The sequence below is a fragment of the Rhinolophus sinicus genome, linkage group LG06, assembly GCF_036562045.2.
Source record: "Rhinolophus sinicus isolate RSC01 linkage group LG06, ASM3656204v1, whole genome shotgun sequence".
Lineage (NCBI taxonomy): Eukaryota > Metazoa > Chordata > Mammalia > Chiroptera > Rhinolophidae > Rhinolophus > Rhinolophus sinicus.
The window spans coordinates 5,460,517-5,471,871 of NC_133756.1; positions in this window are offsets into that span (position 1 = coordinate 5,460,517).

Consider the following 11,355-nt stretch of genomic DNA (forward strand, 5'->3'; position numbering starts at 1 on the left):
CTGTCACTATCACTTCTGTTATTAGAATGTCAGCTGCTGGAGAGCAGGATGTGTGTGTCTGTCCCATCCATTGCCACACCCCTGGGCTCATCAGGTCCTCAGCCGACATCTGTCAATGAGCTGAATATAGTTAATCTTACCTTTGCTACTGTCATCATCCTGCCCCTCAGGGTCTAATGGTAAAGTCAGAGGAGGGGGGAATTGTGGGTCATAGGAAGGTGGGGGCCAAGGGTGCGGGGCAAGTGAGGGTGCCCTGGGCAGACAGCCAGGAGGATCTGCATGGGGTTGCTGTTAACTGCCTTTTTTGGGGGGACACTGACACTGTAATAAGTTGGCGTTAGGTGTGCTCAGTGGTGTGGTTTCAGTGTGTCTCATGTTTAAACTCCTTCGTGTCCCCTGGTCCCCCTGCCCCATGCGTGTAGGAAGCTGGTTTCACGTAAAATTGGAAGGAATAAGAGCCAGGAGCCGAGATGCCCTGGAGACACGTGGTCACCCTGTCCAGGCACTCGCCTTGGGACAGGACTGCTGGGGAGGACATTCCCAGCCTCAGGCTACACACATCGCCCCCACACCCACCCCTCCAGCTGGGGAACGCCTGCTTCAGGGCGCGTCATGGCACTAAATGCCCCTACTTCTTCTTACTCGACCCTCTGTGAATTGCCCACCCCCTCTTTAGAGAGGTGACCACCGTGGTTTTGGAATAGAGTTCTGGCCCCCTCGACACCCCCCTCGAGCCACATGCTCACTTGCAGCCAGGAGGAAAGCCCGAATCCGTGAGGCAGCCAGCCGCCATGTGTGTGTGGGGTGGCTGGGACCAAGGTGCTGGCTAAGCAGTTTGTGGAGGATGCAGGAGTCAGCAGCTTGTGTCTGAGGCCCAGGAGGCAGCCGAGTGCGCTGGGCCAGAGACAATGTGAACGATGCAAGTGGCCGAGCACCCACCCGGCGTAAAGTCCAAGGCACGTCCTCGGATGAGCCCCACCTCCACTCAGAGGAAAAGCCTCTACCCTCTGCCCTGTGGCTCCCATGGCTTTGGGGCCATCATTCCTCTTCCTGCTCTCTGCACAGGCCACCTTGCTGGAGTGGCAGGTGGGAGGCAACCCCGCTAGGCCATGGGATCGTTTCTGGAGGGAAAGAGGGCGGGAGAACGAGGGTGCTGCATCGGTCTACAGCCTCCCAGGGACCCTGACCTCTCTCCAGGCTCTGGCGGGAAGCATGACTCTGCCCTGTCTGTGCACCCAGAGGAGAGACGCCCCCGGGGGGACGGGGGTCATTCTTCCTGCTAGAGGCTGAGTGCCCGGGTGTTGGGGAACAATGCAGTTCCATTAGTTTCCTGAAGCTGCTTTACAAAGCCCTGCAGACGGAGGGGCTTAACCGGCAGATGCTATTGCACCTAGTCTGGAGGCCAGAAGTCTGAGATCCAAGTGACAGCACCCACGTGAGACGCAGAAGGCCAAGGGGAGAGAGGGGACACTGTCCTCAGTGGTAGTTGCCGGCAGAAGTGCTGGAAGATGCAAACGTGAGGTCAGCAGGTCTTCTCAGCGAGCTCCCACAAACCGCTTGCCTCCCTGACCTCTCTGCCTCAGCTCGTCCAACAGTGACCCTGCGTGGAAACCTTCCCGCTGCTGTTGCGAGTGGCTTCCCTCTTGCCCTCCAAACCTGGACTGACCTGGCTGAGTCACAGAGCCCCACGCCACAAAATATTATGAAACCGTTCAAAATAAAGCTGATGAAGGCGGTGCCCTGGCTGGAGTGCACTTACAGCACAACGGGAAGTGAAAAACAACCGATTCTCCCAACATTATATTCCAAGTCAAAAGGAAACTACGCGTAGCCAACGGACAAAATATAACCGGTGGGGTGATTGTTAATATTTGTTTTCCATGTTGTAACCTACTTTTCTGTATTTTAAGAAGTTTACTTAATACACAATCGTTGCCTAAATAATGGGGAAAAAACCTGTGAAACGAGAAAACATGAATGCCAGCCCCTCACCAATGCCCTTGTTATTTTGACCACATGCTTCTCACCCCCAATCCAGCCAGAATTTTCTGCCATGAAAATAGTGGGTAAGAAGGGGACGGGCAGAGACGCTGTGAGCACATCTGCCCCCCCCACCCCACACCACCACCAAAGGAGGAAACTGAGACACTCAGGCCAAGAAAACGACCATGCTATGGAGCCCCACTCGACCAGGATGCTTTTCCGAGGTTTTCCATACGGTGTGGGATATTTTGGGGAAATGTGCAAGAGGAGAGAGTGGCCAAAACCAAAAAACATAAAACAAAACGAAAGGTCGAAAAAAGTACAAGGTGACGAGGAAGACGAGACCCCGTGAAGGGAGGAAAGAGAACCAATGTGGACGTTTCCAAATGGCTTCACCCCCACAAGGATCCTTACAGGCAGCTACTGTTTATTCCCTGTCTCACAAAAAGAGGAAACTAAGGCCCAGAGCCGTCAAATTACTCAATCAAAGTCACTGACCATGACCCTGGGCAGCACGAGGAGCTCAGCGGCGACTGCGGGTCTAGACAGCACTAAACACGTAGTCTGAGTCCCAAAGCACCCGTAGCTGTTTTTGAGTGAACTTGAACTTTGAACATGTGAATCCAGGCCCATGTCCTGATGTGGGATGAGGTGAGGACGGGGTGTGGGACCCCAGACAAGCTTCCATTCCTTGTCCCTATACCTTGCCTGAGGCAGAAGAGAAAGGACTAGTGAGCAGTGAGGACACAGCAAACTGGTCAGTCCTTAGGAGCCATCGGACCACCAGGCCAAAGGCAGCCAACCTGGGACTCTGTTCTTGCTGGACGCACATGCTGAAAAGTGCAACCTCTCCCCCGGCAGCCAGAGGAAGGCTGCTTCCCCCAAGCCTCCCAGGCCCTCTTCGCAGGCTGGTGGCCACCTGTCTCCCAGGATACAGCCTCACTGTGCAGCATCTGGAAGGTGCAAAGGCCGGGGGACAAGAGAGGGCAGACGCAGGCTCGCTGCACACGAGCAGCTAACGGCCAGGGGCCCAAAACACAGCTGTAGGGCTCCCGTCGGGCTTCGGCGGAGTCCAGGGCCCTCCCCATCTCTCCTCCTGCATGGCTCTGCCAGTTCTGTCCTTGGAGCAGAGCGCCTGTGCTGGTGGCTTTGAAGGAAGACAGAGCGTGGAGGTGATGTTTGAAGCCAGGCAGGCCTGCAGACACTGTTGGGGGAGCTTGGCGGTGCCCCCTTTGTGCTGAAGAGAAGCTCACTGTGGGTGCCAGAAACAGGAGAGAGGCAACCAAAGGAAGGCCTGCTCTTCCCCCCAGGAACCAGTTACCATGGAGAGGGTCGGGGCTGCAGAGGGCAGAGGGAGGGGGGCCGGGCCACAGGAGAGGCCAGAAGAGTGCAGGGAACTGGGGTAAACAGAGCCCCTGGGCCCCAAAGGTTCCCGGCCTCCGTCTGACAACATGGGCACAGGTCTGAGCTGTTGGCATCCGTTTCCTTTCCTTGGGTGGTTTTGGCACTGGCCAGTGAATACAAGTTGCCATCACAGCTGCCAGGGGCTGGGGGAGGCAGTCCTGGCATCTAGTGGGGGGAGGCCCGGCATGCTGTGGTCCACCCTGCAGGGCACAGGCCCGTCCAGTGTCGGCAGCGCTGAGGTGGAGAAGCTGTGCAGAGTTAGGTAGGCTCCACGTGGTGGTTAGACACCTGAGGGTGTCGTCGTCATCGTCATGACAGGGGAGGGCACACTGACAGTCAGAGGTCACCTCCATCCCAGTCTGCCCTCTGCGGCGAACCAGCTGTGGGACCTGGCACACGTCATGTCCCTCTCTGCAGGTTGTCTCCTCTCGAGTTAGAATGACAACACCCCGTGCCCCCCGCCTTGTTAGGAAGTTCCACTGAGATACTGGGGACAATGGAACCTGCACAGCGTGAAGTGCTTTACAAACACTGGTAGTAGTTATCACTCTCTCCCCCGCAAATAAGAAAGCAGAGCCAAAGTGTGATCTCTAAAGGCCCCCGGCGTGGGGCCTCCACCTTTGCTCGTCAAGGCAACGCCCGCAGAAACCATGTGGCTCGTGTGTGCCCCTCCCGACAGCTCACCTGCGTTTGCCAGTGGTGTGTGTGGCGCTGTGACTAATGAGACGCTCTAATAATCCGGATTTGGGTGGCTCGTCCTCCTCGGCTGCGTCATTACCTGGCATTGTCTGCCTATCTCAGGTCCACCATCTGCACATAAGTGATGCCCACACATCTTTCCCTTTGAAGTTTCCTTTCTCTCTCAGTAGAGGCCTCTTGTTTCCTGGGAACAGGCCACCTCCACAGGCTGCACTGTTTCTGAGATGCTTTCTTTTTCTTCCTGGCAAACTCGGGCTGGGGGGACAGGAGCTCGGAGGAGGATGGGAGGAGATGGCAGCCGCTGTGGGATGTGAGAGGGAGCTGCCTGGGGTGCGGGCCATGGGGCGCATGGGGCGGGCTCGGGGGTACCAGCAGTCAGTGCTCAGCGGCTGTTGTGGCTCGGGGAGGGCAGATGGGCGGGGGGAACCCAGGTTGCAGTTTGGCGGGTGTTTCTGAGAGGGGGGATTTCTAGGGAGATGACCAAGATGTGACGGGTCCCTGAGAAAATGACCCAGGTAGGATGGGGGGGGGGGCGGTGACCCAGGTGAGACTGTGGCCATCACCTTCTCAGCTTCCCAGGAGTCTCAGTGTGGAGTATGGTGGACCTGGAGCCTTGGAGCCTGAGGAAGTGTCTTCATTTGGAGGAACTGACAACTCCCTGGGGAGAGCGTGGCGCTCAGGGGCCTGGCGCGCTTCAGCTGTGGGCCTGGCTCTGCAGGGCATATGTTTGCACACAGCTGTGATACCACTGTGGACAGAGCTCCTTGTGGCAAAAAGGACAGTGGCACTGATGCCAGCACAGGCTTCAGCCTGGAGATGTGACAGCTGACAGCTCTGCTCCTGCAAGGATAGGAAGCAGGTGTGCCCGTGGGCTGAGCCAGAGCTGAGTGACTGCAGAGGACACTGCCAACCCAGGCCTGGCCAGCTGTGGGCTGTGACCATCACGTGCCCCATGCTGAGCAACAGGACGTCCAGCCCAGCCACCGCCTCCCCGGCCTCTGACCACCACCCCGCTCATATAACAGGGTGTGAGGCCCATGCTTTGGGCAGCACACGAGGGAGAGTGCCCAGAGTGGTGAGAGACAGGCTGGCACTGGGCAGATCTCGGCCAGAGGGCGAGTCAGGAGGGAGCTGAGCACTGCGGCCCCAGTTGGCCCAGCACGGTCATGGCCTCCTCTGCCTGGGGCTGCGGTCTGTCTCCCCACCTCTCAACCTCCTCCCCCTTGAGTAAGGACAGCGAGGCAGGGGCTACGAGCATGGTTTGAGGTGAGGCGAAGTCAGACAGGTGAGGCATCTTGTCTCCTCCTCCTGGATGAACCGATGTAACCCAAGGCTGACAAGGTTCTCACAGTCTTGGACTTGACCCCCAGGAATTCCCCTGTACCTTGGAGCCGGATGGGCCAAGGTAGCGGGGCCAGCCGTGGTCATCTCCGTGGTCGTCTCCGTGGTCGTCTCCGTGGTCGTCTCCATGGTCGTCTCTGTGGTCGTCTCCGTCTCCTGCGGGCACTGAGATCCTTGGGGTACTGGCCATGTCCTGCTCATGTTTGCAGCTTCAGGGCCAAGCACAGCTCCTGGCACAGAGTAACCTCAGCCCATGACTTACGTCACTGTCCAGGGCTGCTTCCTCCTTCCTGCACCGTCAACCCTTCCGGAACATTCTACCAGCATCGCTGGAACCCTCATGTTATCCGTCTTCCTCTGCTCAGGCTTCTGCTTCTTTATGTGAGGAGGGGCTTTCCTTCGGACCCTTGGGGAGGGTCTCTACTAACGAGAGAATACATAAATGGGATCAGAGAACCTATTAGAGGCAGGCAGCACCAGTTTTAAACTGATTTGTGTTCCCCAAACTTGTCGGTTGAAACGCTAACCCCCAATGTGACCTGTTAGAGGGAGGTCATTGAGGTTAAGTGAGGTCATGCGGACGGGGCCCTAACCCAGCAGGACCGGCGTCCTTAGAAGAGGAGCTTCCTCTCTCCAGGTGCACAGAGAAGGGGCCAACTGTGGACACAGACAGAAGGCCGCCAACTGCACGCCAGGAAAAGGAGTCGCCAGGAAAAGGCGTCACCAGTCACCCACCCCATGACACCTCGATCCTGCACTTCCAGAACGGTGAGAAGATAAGTGTCTGTGTTTCAGCCGCCAGGCTGTGGTGTTCTAAGGCAGCCCCCCCAATTCCTCACCCCACTGGAGAAGGAGAAAACTCCACCCAGGGCTCTCATTGTTCCCTCTCCTGCAGCCATGGGACCTGGGACCGGGTCTGGTTTTGTTTGTTTGGGGCGCTTTGAGCAGCTTGGACACAGCACCAACCAGGTGTTCGTTCCCCGGAACCCTCGGGCTTGCAGCCGTCCAGCGTGGCCCGGACGGGCTGAGCCAGGCAGGATGGGGAGAGTTCTCTTCTGCTCTCTGGTGGCTTTGGAGAGTGGCCCTGGGGGCGACAGGGCTGGGGGGAGGGCAGATGACAGGAGAGGAGAGGGCTGGGGCCTGTGGCTGCACGCAGGCAGCCAGCTTGCATTTCCCTCAGGAATTGATTTCGATTGCAGCATCTCCTTGGGCACCAGAAAGCTGGGAGCCCAGAGGCTCTGACTATGCCCCGCGGAGCAGCTGGGCCCCTCCCATGTCCACCTGCCAGAAGATGCTGGTTTCCACCTCAACTGCCATCTGGACCCTTCGCTGTTCAGCAAATGGCATGTTGGCACATGGAAACTTCGAGAGACCTTAGTGTCCCTTGGAGCCTGTGGCTGCTCTGGCAGGATGGGCACTTACTCTGTTTCTTGTGTTTCTATTTAATAAATACAAGTATTTACAAGTGCCAGTTAGCTACTTCGGACCTACTCCAGACGCTGGGATAAATAGGGGAACCAGCCAGAGAACGCTGTGCGGCGGAGCTTCTGTCTGAGTTGGAGGTGTGATGGTGATGGTGGTGCAGAAAATGAGCACCTAGAAAAATACCTGGCAGAGGAAGATATTTGTGAGAGAATTAAAGGGGAACCATGATAGCGGGGGCGGTAGAGGTCAGGACGGCCTCTCTGAAGAGGGGACAATTGAGCTGAGAATCAGGAGAGCGCCCTCTAGGCAGAGGGAGGAGAAGGTGCAAAGGCCCTGGGGCAGGGAGGAGCTTCGTGTGTTGCAGGAATGCAGGGGAGACTGACAGGGCTCCAGTGCAGAAAGTGAGGGTAGAGAGAAGGAAAATGGGGTTGAGAGAGAGTTGGGGGCCTTCTCTGTCACCTCTGTGAGTTGGCTGAGGAGTTTGGAGTTCAGGACAACAGGAGGCCATGGATGGGTTCAGTCCAAGGGACAGCATGAGCTGATCACATTTTCAAAGGCTCAAGGGGCTGTTGTGGGGCTGGGCGTGGAGCGCAGCCGTGGGAACCCCGAGCCCGTCCTTCGCCCCATCCCCTGCTACCTGGCGTCCAGCTCAGTATGTCTCCAGCATCTCCCCGTTGTCTCCTGCCTCCTGCATGGTCTCCCTGCGCCCACTCTCACCTCTGCAGGGACAAGTCGTAACAGAGAAGTCAGGTAACCCCTCACCCCTCATCTCATCCCCTCCAGCGGCTTCTGTATCATTCAGGAAAAGCACAAGGCCTCACGAGGCCCTGCCAGGACCCACGTGCTCTGTGCCCAGCCACCCCCCCTTTTCTCCCCAATTATCTCCTGGGGACATGCCCCCCATTTCCTCCAGGCAGTTGGCCCCCACCAGCTCTTGTCTCCTTAACACCCTGTTTTTGCCTGTCGCCCAGCTCTAAGGTTAGGGCCCCCGGGAAGGGGCCTCTGTTTGACTCACTGCTGCTTCCCATGGGGGGGCTCAGCCAGCATCTGTGGGAGAGGCCTCTGCACAGTGCGACCGCCAGGGTCCTGACAGAGGATGGGAGCTGGTCCCAGAGTGGAGCTTGTGCCAGGGGGCATGGAGTGGAGAGGGCCTGATGGCCTCGCAGATGTGGGGGCTGCCGAGGGGAAAAGATTGCTCCAGGATGACCGCGAGTGTTGGACTTGAGTGCTGTGTGCACGGTGAATGGACTCACTAAGGTGCAGGTGAGGGAGACACGGAAGGACCCCCATGGGGCAGGTGGGGACTCAAGGGGTCTGCTTGGCCTCAGACATTTGAAACTTCACAATTGGTGCCAAGTTGTCTTAGAAGTAGGGTACTGAATGTATCTCTGAGGCTCAGGAGAGGCACTAAGGCTGGAAATAAGCGTTGGGGGTCAGGACACCAGACGTGCTGTTTAATTCAGTGCCCGGTGGGATCACGTGGAAAGAATGTGTGTTCCAGCCAGGACGGGCTGTCTGGACTGCGCTTTGTGCTTCCACATTTAGGAAAAGTTGTCCGAAAAGGAAAAGGCATGTCAGGCCAGGGCTTTCCCCTCTGCTCTGGGGTCTGTCTGTTCAAGCAAACCAGCCCAGGGTCCACCCTGCAGTCCGTGGTCCTTGACCGTGAGATAAAGTGGACATGCAGCGTGCGGGCCACTCCACCCTGCTGGGGACAGGGCAGGGGGACGGCTCCCACACCTGGCTGACCGGGATGTCTGGACTTCCAAGGGTGGTGTCTGGAAAGCAGGTTATTTCCCTTCCACAGACTGTACTACAGCCACTCAGACGTGTGTCCTGGGCCCTCCGGCCATTCTTTTTTGATTCCTGGTCCTCTTCAGGGAGATCCCCCTGTTCTGAGCCCCACCAAAGTCTTCCCTGTCTTGAGCCCTGCACAGTGCCAGCCCGGGTCACTCCCCCGAGGTAGGGCCAGGAGGGCTGCAAGCCTGTTTCCGAGGGAACATGCCATCAGCCCCCACCCCGCCCCACTGCTGTCTTTCAATTTTCTCCTTGTAGACTGACATTTTCACTGCGATTCCACCCAGTCCTTCGGACCTAATTCCAATTTACTTGCTGGATTTTCTTATTTCCTCTCGACTCTGACTCTGACTCTGATACATGAGGCTGTTTTATCACCAGGAGATTTTAATCTTCACGCAGAGACTTCTTGTGGCTTCCCATTTTCTATGTTTCCTTTGAGTTTCAGCCAACAGGCGCCTAATACTTGTGAAAAGCATCTGGATTCCATGGGCTGTTTGTTGAATTATTCAAGGCGCTCCTTTGTTATTCCCTTTGTGTTGGCCCACGTGGCTTCTTAGCAGAGGCTGATAGCCTACTGTGTGTTGAGTACAGATGAGCTTGAGGGGCAAAGCCAAGGCAACGCAGCTTTGCCCCAGGAGTTCACTAGCGGGGAGGCCAGGAAACTCGCAGGATCTAAGATCACAGATGCCAACACCATGGTCTCGTAGGTCAGTGGGCTGCGGTGAAGGCAGACTGTCTGCCAGAGCAGAAGTGGCAGCAAGCTCACGGGGAGGGGTGATCCTCGGTGCTGCGGGATTTTGAGATTGGTTCATTCATTTAGCCAACCAGATGCATGCTGGACATTTTCCTCTGTGATGAGAACACAAGGAGAGAGGCACTCATTTATCCACACACCATCCATCCATCCATCCATCACTCATCCATCCATCACTCATCCACCCATCCATCCATTTACTCATCCATCTATCCATCCATCTACACATCCATCATCCATCCCTCCATCCACCAGTCCATATACCTGTCCATTTATCCATCTATCCATCCTTCCTCCCATCCTTCTATCCCAATAAAAGGGTCACTGAGAGCCTGAACCAGTAGGTGACTCAGTCCACATCTCCACCCAGGAGTGAACGGTGTCTTCAAATGGGTACGTAAGGAGGATGGACACAGGGCTTGGAGGCCCATCGGCCGTGTCACCCACGAGGTGTGGGTTGACCAGCTGGTGTTTGCAGTCTACCAGGACCGACAGAATGAACACCACCACTGGATGGCAATCAGCCAGCCTGCGGGACGGGGCTCAGCAGGCTCCCTGGTCCCCTCTGTGGCTGCACAAATCAATAAAAGATTAGACTTGGCTCTTGTCATCGCCACTGACTGATTTCAGAATTTCAGAGGATGTTCATTTTAAGATGGCAGCATTTGGGGACATTTCATTATATCCCATTAGGACATTGAGAGCATCAAGTATTTTAATCTGGGGTACTGAATTATTTAGGGTGCGCCCTCGACAACCCTAATGAAATATGCTTCCTCCTTCTTTGGGGGTTCCATATCTGGCTGTGGGCATGATTCATCATTCTCAGAGAGAGGGCCCTTGTATTAGAGCCATTAAAGTGTTCTATTACTGATCCTCTATAAAAGGAACAAACACGGACCAGACCCCACCAGGCACCAGAACATTTGGAGTGCCATTAATCTTAAGGATCTGTTCCAAAATCACAGAGCTATTAAAATAAAACTTCAAGTTTGGGGCGAGAAAAAGAAGTGCGTTCTCACTGGTTGTTAATGAGTGGGAAATATTTAAATCATGCTAAATTGACCTTAACGTTTGGCCTAATACTCTCATCAGACACAAATTATTTTATCGCACATCAGGTTGTCCCCAGCTTGGCCAAACCTGCGTCTTCCTTGCTAGGGTCATATGTCTCTTTGTAACAAGGCTCTGCGTATCTCTACTTCCATGCACAGCCCTTAACCAGCAGAACCTTGGAACCAGAAGGAGGCGGTCTCAGCGTTTACACACATTTAAAGACTGATTGAATGGCTGGATTCTGGCCACAGCAGAGGTGTTTGGACGTACCTCCTAAGCCATGGCTTGTGCATGTGGCTCAGAGATCCTTGGGGTGCCAAGGTGGCATGGAAGGTGCATGGCTTCTCTTCTTCCCAGAGGCCTTTGGCAGGAGGGACAGAAAGTGTGGGTGTTGAAATGGTCTTGTTCATGCTGTTATGGTGCCTTTCAAGGAACAGGACCGAGGGCTGGAATCACTAGATTGTAGCCTCATGTCCAGGATGGAGGGGGTTGGAAATTGAAAGGCCTTTACCCTGCGGGCTGATGTTAGAGTGAGCTCGGCCCACACCTGCTGGTCTGCAGAGCAGTGGGGCCCACGCGGTGGGGAACCTGGGACAGCAGCATCTGACCGAGGTCCATCACCAACCAGCTGTGTCACCTGGGGCAGGTGGCTTTGCCTCGTCGAGCCTTAGTTTTTACTCCCTTCTCATCCTTCGGGACTGAGCTTAGATGTCACCTCCTTAGAGAAGGCTCCTAGGACCACCTTACCATCGTGGGGAGGACGTCCACACCGTTTTCTCCTATCATACAACCTCCTGCGCTCCCTTCGTGACTTAGGAGTAGCTGAGATGCTTGTTTAGTACTCAGCTTTCATCTTCCCCACTCGAGTGCAAATTCCACGTGGATGAGCACGTTGT